Here is a 7,349-nt window from a genome sequence, read left to right on the forward strand (position 1 = left end):
TTGCAAATATTTTCTCCCATTCTGAGGGTTGTCTTTTGGTCTTGTTTATGGTTTCCTTTGCTGTGCAAAAGCTTTGGAGTTTCATTAGGTCCCATTTGTTTATTTTTGTTTTTATTTCCATTTCTCTAGGAGGTGGGTCAAAAAGGATCTTGCTGTGATTTATGTCATAGAGCGTTCTGCCTAAGTTTTCCTCTAAGAGTTTGATAGTGTCTGGCCTTACATTTAGGTCTTTAATCCATTTTGAGTTTATTTTTGTGTATGGTGTTAGGGAGTGTTCTAATTTCATAGTTTTACCTGTACCTGTCCAGTTTTCCCAGCACAACTTATTGAAGAGGCTATCTTTTCTCCTCTGTATATTCTTGCCTCCTTTATCAAAGGTAAGGTGACCATATGTGCATAGGTTTATCTCTGGGCTTTCTATCCTGTTCCATTGATCTATATTTCTGTTTTTGTGCCAGTACCATACTGTCTTGATTACTGTAGTTTTGTAGTATAGTCTGAAGTCAGTGAGCCTGATTCCTCCAGCTCCGTTTTTCTTTCTCAAGATTGCTTTGGCTATTCAGAGTCTTTTGTGTTTCCATACAAATTGTGAAAATTTTTGTTCTAGTTCTGTGAAAAATGCCAATGGTAGTTTGATAGGGATTGCATTGAATCTGTAGATTGCTTTGGGTAGTAGAGTCGTTTTCACAATGTTGATGCTTCCAATCCAAGAACATGGTATATCTCTCCATCTATTTGTATCATCTTTAATTTCTTTCATCAGTGTCTTATAGTTTTCTGCATACAGGTCTTTTGTCTTCTCAGGTAGGTTTATTCCTAGATATTTTATTCTTTTTGTTGCAGTGGTAAATGGGTGTGTTTTCTTGATTTCACTTTCAGATTTTTTATCATTAGTGTATAAGAATGCTAGAGATTTCTGTGCATTAATTTTGTATCCTGCTACTTTACCAAATTCGTTGATTAGCTCTAGTAGTTTTCTGGTAGCATCTTTAGGGTTCTCTATGTATAGTATCATGTCATCTGCAAACAGTGACAGCTTTACTTCTTCTTTTCCGATTTGGATTCCTTTTATTTCCTTTTCTTCTCTGATTGCTGTGGCTAAAACTTCCAAAACTATGTTGAATAAGAGTGGTCACAGTGGGCAACCTTGTCTTGTTCCTGATCTTAGTGGAAATGCTTTCAGTTTTTCACCATTGAGGACGATGTTGGCTGTGGGTTTGTCATATATGGCCTTTATTATGTTGAGGAAAGTTCCCTCTATGCCTACTTTCTGCAGGGTTTTTATCATAAATGGGTGTTGAATTTTGTCGAAAGCTTTCTCTGCATCTATTGAGATGATCATACGGTTTTTCTCCTTCAATTTGTTAATATGGTGTATCATGTTGATTGATTTGCATATATTGAAGAATCCTTGCATTCCTGGAATAAACCCCACTTGATCATGGTGTATGATCCTTTTAATGTGCTGTTGGATTCTGTTTGCTAGTATTTTGTTGAGGATTTTTGCATCTGTGTTCATCAGTGATATTGGCCTGTAGTTTTCTTTCTTTGTGACATCTTTGTCTGGTTTTGGTATCAGGGTGATGGTGGCCTCATAGAATGAACTTGGGAGTGTTCCTCCGTCTGCTATATTTTGGAAGAGTTTGAGAAGGATAGCTGTTAGCTCTTCTCTGAATGTTTGATAGAATTCCCCTGTGAAGCCATCTGGTCCTGGGCTTTTTGTTGGAAGATTGTTAATCACAGTTTCAATTTCAGTGCTTGTGATCGGTCTGTTCATATTTTCTATTTCTTCCTGATTCAGTCTTGGCAGGTTGTGCCTTTCTAAGAATTCGTCCGTTTCTTCCAGATTGTCCATTTTATTGGCATAGAGTTGCTTGTAGTAATCTCTCATGATCTTTTGTATTTCTGCAGTGTCAGTTGTTACTTCTCCTTTTTCATTTCTAATTCTATTGATTTGAGTCTTCTCCCTTTTTTTCTTGATGAGTCTGGCTAATGGTTTATCAATTTTGTTTATTTTCTCAAAGAACCAGCTTTTAGTTTTATTGATCTTTGCTATCATTTCCTTCATTTCTTATTCATTTATTTCTGCTCTGATCTTTATCATTTCTTTCCTTCTGCTAAATTTGCGGTTTTTCTGTTCTTCTCTAATTGCTTTAGGTGCAAGGTTAGGTTGTTTATTTGAAATGTTTCCTGTTTCTTGAGGTAGGATTGTAGTGCTATAAACTTCCCTCTTAGAACTGCTTTTGCTGCATCCCATAGGTTTTGGGTCGTCATGTTTTCATTGTCATTTGTTTCTAGGTATTTTTTGATTTTGTCTTTGATTTCTTCAGTGATCACTTCGTTATTAAGTAGTGTATTGTTTAGCCTCCATGTGTTTGTATTTTTTACGGATCTTTTCCTGTAATTGATATCTAGTCTCATAGCGTTGTGGTCAGAAAAGATACTTGATACGATTTCAGTTTTCTTAAATTTCAATTTTCTTAAATTTACCGAGGCTTGATTTCTGACCCAAGATATGATCTATCCTGGAGAATGTTCCATGAGCACTTGAGAAAAATGTGTATTCTGTTGTTTTTGGATGGAAGGTCCTATAAATATCAATTAAGTCCATCTTGTTTAATGTATCATTTAAAGCTTGTGTTTCCTTATTTATTTTCATTTTGGATCATCTGTCCATTGGTGAAAGTGGGGTGTTAATGTCCCGTACTATGATTGTGTCATTGTCGATTTCCCCTTTTATGGCTGTTAGTATTTGCTTTATGTATTGAGGTGCTCCTATGTTGGGTGCATAAATATTTACAATTTTTATATCTTCTTCTTGGATTGATCCCTTGATCAAAGTCTATTTTGTCTGATATGAGAATTGCTACTCCAGCTTTCTTTTGGTTTCCATTTGAATGAAATATCTTTTTCCATCCCCTCGCTTTCAGTCTGTATGTGTCTCTAGGTCTGAAGTGGGTCTCTTGTAGACAGCATATATATGGGTCTTGTTTTTGTATCCATTCAGCCAGTCTGTGTCTTTTGGTTGGAGCATTTAGTCCATTTACATTTAAGGTAATTATCAATATGTATGTTCCTGTTCCCATTTTCTTAATTGTTTTGGATTTGTTATTGTAGGCCCTTTCCTTCTCTTGTGTTTCTTGCCTAGAGAAGTTCCTTTAGCATTTGTTGTAAAGCTGGTTTGGTGGTGCTGAACTCTCTCAGCTTTTGCTTGTCTGTAAAGGTTTTAATTTCTCCATCAAACCTGAATGAGATCCTTGCTGGGTAGAGTAATCTTGGTTGCAGGTTTTTCTCCTTCATCACTTTAAATATGTCCTGCCAGTCCCTTCTGGCTTGCAGAGTTTCTGCTGAAAGATCAGCTGTTAACCTTATGGGGATTCCCTTGTGTGTTATTTGTTGTTTTTCCCTTGCTGCTTTTAATATGTTTTCTTTGTATTTAATTTTTGACAGTTTGATTAATGTGTGTCTTGGCGTATTTCTCCTTGGATTTATCCTGCATGGGACTCTCTGTGCTTCCTGGACTTGATTAACTATTTCCTTTCCTATATTAGGGAAGTTTTCAACTATAATCTCTTCAAATATTTTCTCAGTCCCGTAGTTTTTCTCTTCTTAGTCTGGGACCCCTGTAATTCGAATGGTGGTGCATTTAATGTTGTCCCAGAGGTCTCTGAGACTGTCCTCAGTTCTTTTCATTCTTTTTTCTTTATTCTGCTCTGCAGTAGTTATTTCCACTATTTTATCTTGCAGGTCACTTATGCGTTCTTCTGCCTCAGTTATTCTGCTATTGATCCCTTCTAGAGTATTTTTAATTTCATGTATTGTGTTGTTCATCATTGCTTGTTCCCTCTTTAGTTCTTCTAGGTCCTTGTTAAATGTTTCTTGCATTTTCTCTATTCTGTTTCCAAGATTTTGGATCATCTTTACTATCATTATTCTGAATTATTTTTCAGGTAGACTGCCTATTTCCTCCTCATTTGTTAGCTCTGGTGGGTTTTTACCTTGCTCCTTCATCTGCTATGTGTTTTTCTGTCTTTTCATTTTGCATATCTTATTGTTTTGCTGTCTCCTTTTCGCAGGCTGCAGGTTTGTAGTTTCCTTTGTTTTTGGTGTCTGTCCCCAGTGGCTAAGGTTGGTTCAGTGGGTTGTGTAGGCTTCCTGGTGGAGGGGACTAGTGCCTGTGTTCTGGCAGATGAGGCTGGATCTTGTCTTTCTGGTGGGCATGTCCACGTCTGGTGGTGTGTTTTGGGGTGTCTGTGGACTTATTATGATTTTAGGCAGCCTCTCTGCTAATGGGTGGGGCTGTGTTCCTGTCTTGCTTGTTGTTTGGCATAGGGTGTCCAGCACTGTAGCTTGCTGGTCGTTGAGTGAAGCTGGGTGCTGGTGTTGAGATGGAGATCTCTGGGAGATTTTCACCGTTTGATATTACGTGGAGCTGGGAGGTCTCTTGTGGTCCAGTGTCCTGAAGTTGGCTCTTCCACCTCAGAGGCACAGCACTGACTCTTGGCTGGAGCACCAAAAGCCTTTCAACCACACACTCAGAATAAAAGGGAGAAAAAATAGAAAGAAAGAGGATAAAATAAAGTAGGATAAAATAAAATAGAGTTATTAAAATAATTATTAAGAAAAAAACATCTTTTAAGAAAAAAAACCGGACGGTCAGAACCTTAGGACAATTGGTGAAAACGAAGCTATACAGACAAAATCTCACACAGAAGCATGCACATACACACTCACAAAAAGATGAAAAGGGGAAAAAATAATAAATCTTGCTCTCAAAGTCCACCTCCTCAATTTCGGATGATTCATTGTCTATTCAGGTATTCCACAGATGGAGGGTACATCAAGTTGATTGTGGAGCTTTAATCCGCTGCTCCTGAGGCTGCTGGGAGAAATTTCCCTTTTCTCTTCTTTGTTCGCACAGCTCCCGGGGTTCAGCTTTGGATTTCCCCCTGCCTCTGCGTGTAGGTCACCTGAGGACGTCTGTTCTTCACTCAGACAGGATGGGGTTAAAGGATCAGTTGCGCCGGGGTCTCTGGCTCACTCAGGCCAGGGGGAGGGAGAGGTACAGTTATGGGGCGAGCCTGCGACAGCAGAGGCCGGCGTGACATTGCACCAGCCTGAGGCGCACCGTGCATTCTCCCGGGGAAGTTGACCCTGGATCACGGAACCGTGGCAGTGGCGGGCTGCACAGGCTCCCAGGAGGGGAGGTGGGGATAGTGACCTGTGCTCGCACACAGACTTCTTGTTGGCTGCAGCAGCAGCCTTAGCATCTCATACCCGTCTCTGGGGTCCACGCTGTTAGCCGCGGCTCGCGCCCGTCTCTGGAGCTCCTTTAAGTGGCACTCTTAATCCCCTCTCCTCGCGCACCAGGAAACAAAGAGGAAAGAAAGGGGTTCCCTGGTGGTGTAGTGGTTGAGAGTCTGCCTGCCGATGCAGGGGACACGGGTTCGTGCCCCGGTCCGGGAAGATCCCACGTGCCGCGGAGCGGCTGGGCCCGTGAGCCATGACTGCTGAACCTGCGAGTCCAGAGCCTGCGAGTCCGGGAGAGGCCACAACAGTGAGAGGCCCACGTACCGCAAAAAAAAAAAAAAAAGTAGGGAAGAAAAAGTCTCTTGCCTCTTTGACAGCTCCAGACTTTTTCCCGGACTCCCTTCTGGCTATCTGTGGTGCACTAGCCCCTTCAGTCTGTGTTCATGCCGCCAACCCCAGTCTTCTGCCTGCGATCCGACCTCCAAATCCCGAGCCTCAGCTCCCAGCCCCCGCCCGCCCCAGTGGGTGAGCAGACAAGCCTCTCGGGCTGGTGAGTGCTGGTCGGCACTGATCCTCTGTGCGGGAATCTCTCCGCTTTGCCCCCCGCACCCCTGTTGATGTGCTCTCCTCCATGGCTCCGAAGCTCCCCCTTCCACCGCCCCGCAGTCTCCGCCCGTGAAGGGGCTTCCTCGTGTGTGGAAACGTTTCCTCCTTCACAGCTCCCTCCCACTGGTGCAGGTCCTGTCCCTATTCTTTTATCTGTGTTTTTTCATTTTTCTTTTGCCCTACCCAGGTACGTGGGGAGTTTCTTGCCTTTTGGGAGGTCTGAGGTCTTCTGCCAGCATTCAGTGGGTGTTCTATAGGAGCAGTTCCACGTGTAGATGTATTTCTGGTGTATCTGTGGGGAGGAAGGTGATCTCCGTGTCTTACTCTTCCGCCATCTTCTTCAGAATCCGATATTTGTTTTTCTCTTTCTGACTTACTTCACTCTGTATGACAGTCTCTAGATCCATCCATGGTTCTACAAGTGACTCAATTTCATTCCTTTTTATGGCTGAGTAATATTCCATTGTATATATGTACCAGATCTTCTTTACCCATTCATCTGTTGATGGGCACTTAGGTTGCTTCCATGACCTGGCTATTGTAAATAGTACTGCAATGAACATTGGGATGCATGTGTCTTTTTGAATTATGGTTTTCTCTGGGTATATACTCAGTAGTGGGATTGCTGGATCATATGGTAATTTTATTTTTAGTTTTTTAAGGAACCTCCATACTGTTCTCCATAGTGGCTGTATCAATTTACATTCCCACCAACAGTGCAAGAGGGTTCCCTTTTCTCCACACCCTCTCCAGCATTTGTAGTTTGTAGATTATCTGATGATGCCCATTCTAACTGGTGTGAGGTGATACCTCATTGTAGTTTTGATTTGCATTTCTCTAATAATTAGTGATGTTGAGCAGCTTTTCATGTGCTTCTTGGCCATCTGTATGTCTTCCTTGGAGAACTGTCTATTTAGGTCTTCTGCCCATTTTTGGATTGGAATTTTTGTTTCTTTAATATTGAGATGCATGAGCTGTTTATATATTTTGGAGATTAATCCTTTGTCTGTTGATTTGTTTGCAAATATTTTCTCCCATTCTGAATGTTGTCTTTCATCTTGTTTATGGTTTCCTTTTCTATGCAAAAGCTTTAAAGGTTTGAAGTTTCATTAGGTCCCATTTGTTTATTTTTGTTTTTATTTCCATTACTCTAGGAAGTGGATCAAAAAAGATCTTGCTGTGATTTATGTCAAAGAGTGTTCTTCCTATGTTTTCCTCTAAGAGGTTTATGCTGTCCGGTCTTACATTTAGGTCTCGAATCCATTTTGAGTTTATTTTTGTGTATGGTGCTGGGAATGTTCTAATTTCATTCTTCTACATGTAGCTGTCCAGCTTTCCCAGCACCACTTCCTGAAGGGACTGTCTTTTCTCCATTATATATCTTTGCCTCCTTTGTCATAGATTAGTTGACCATAGGTGCATGGATTTATATCTGGGCTTTCTATCTTGTTCCATTTATCTATGTTTCTGTTTCTGTGCCAGTACCATATTGT

This window comes from Tursiops truncatus, chromosome 14 (assembly GCF_011762595.2).
Source record: "Tursiops truncatus isolate mTurTru1 chromosome 14, mTurTru1.mat.Y, whole genome shotgun sequence".
NCBI classification, from domain to species: Eukaryota; Metazoa; Chordata; class Mammalia; order Artiodactyla; family Delphinidae; genus Tursiops; species Tursiops truncatus.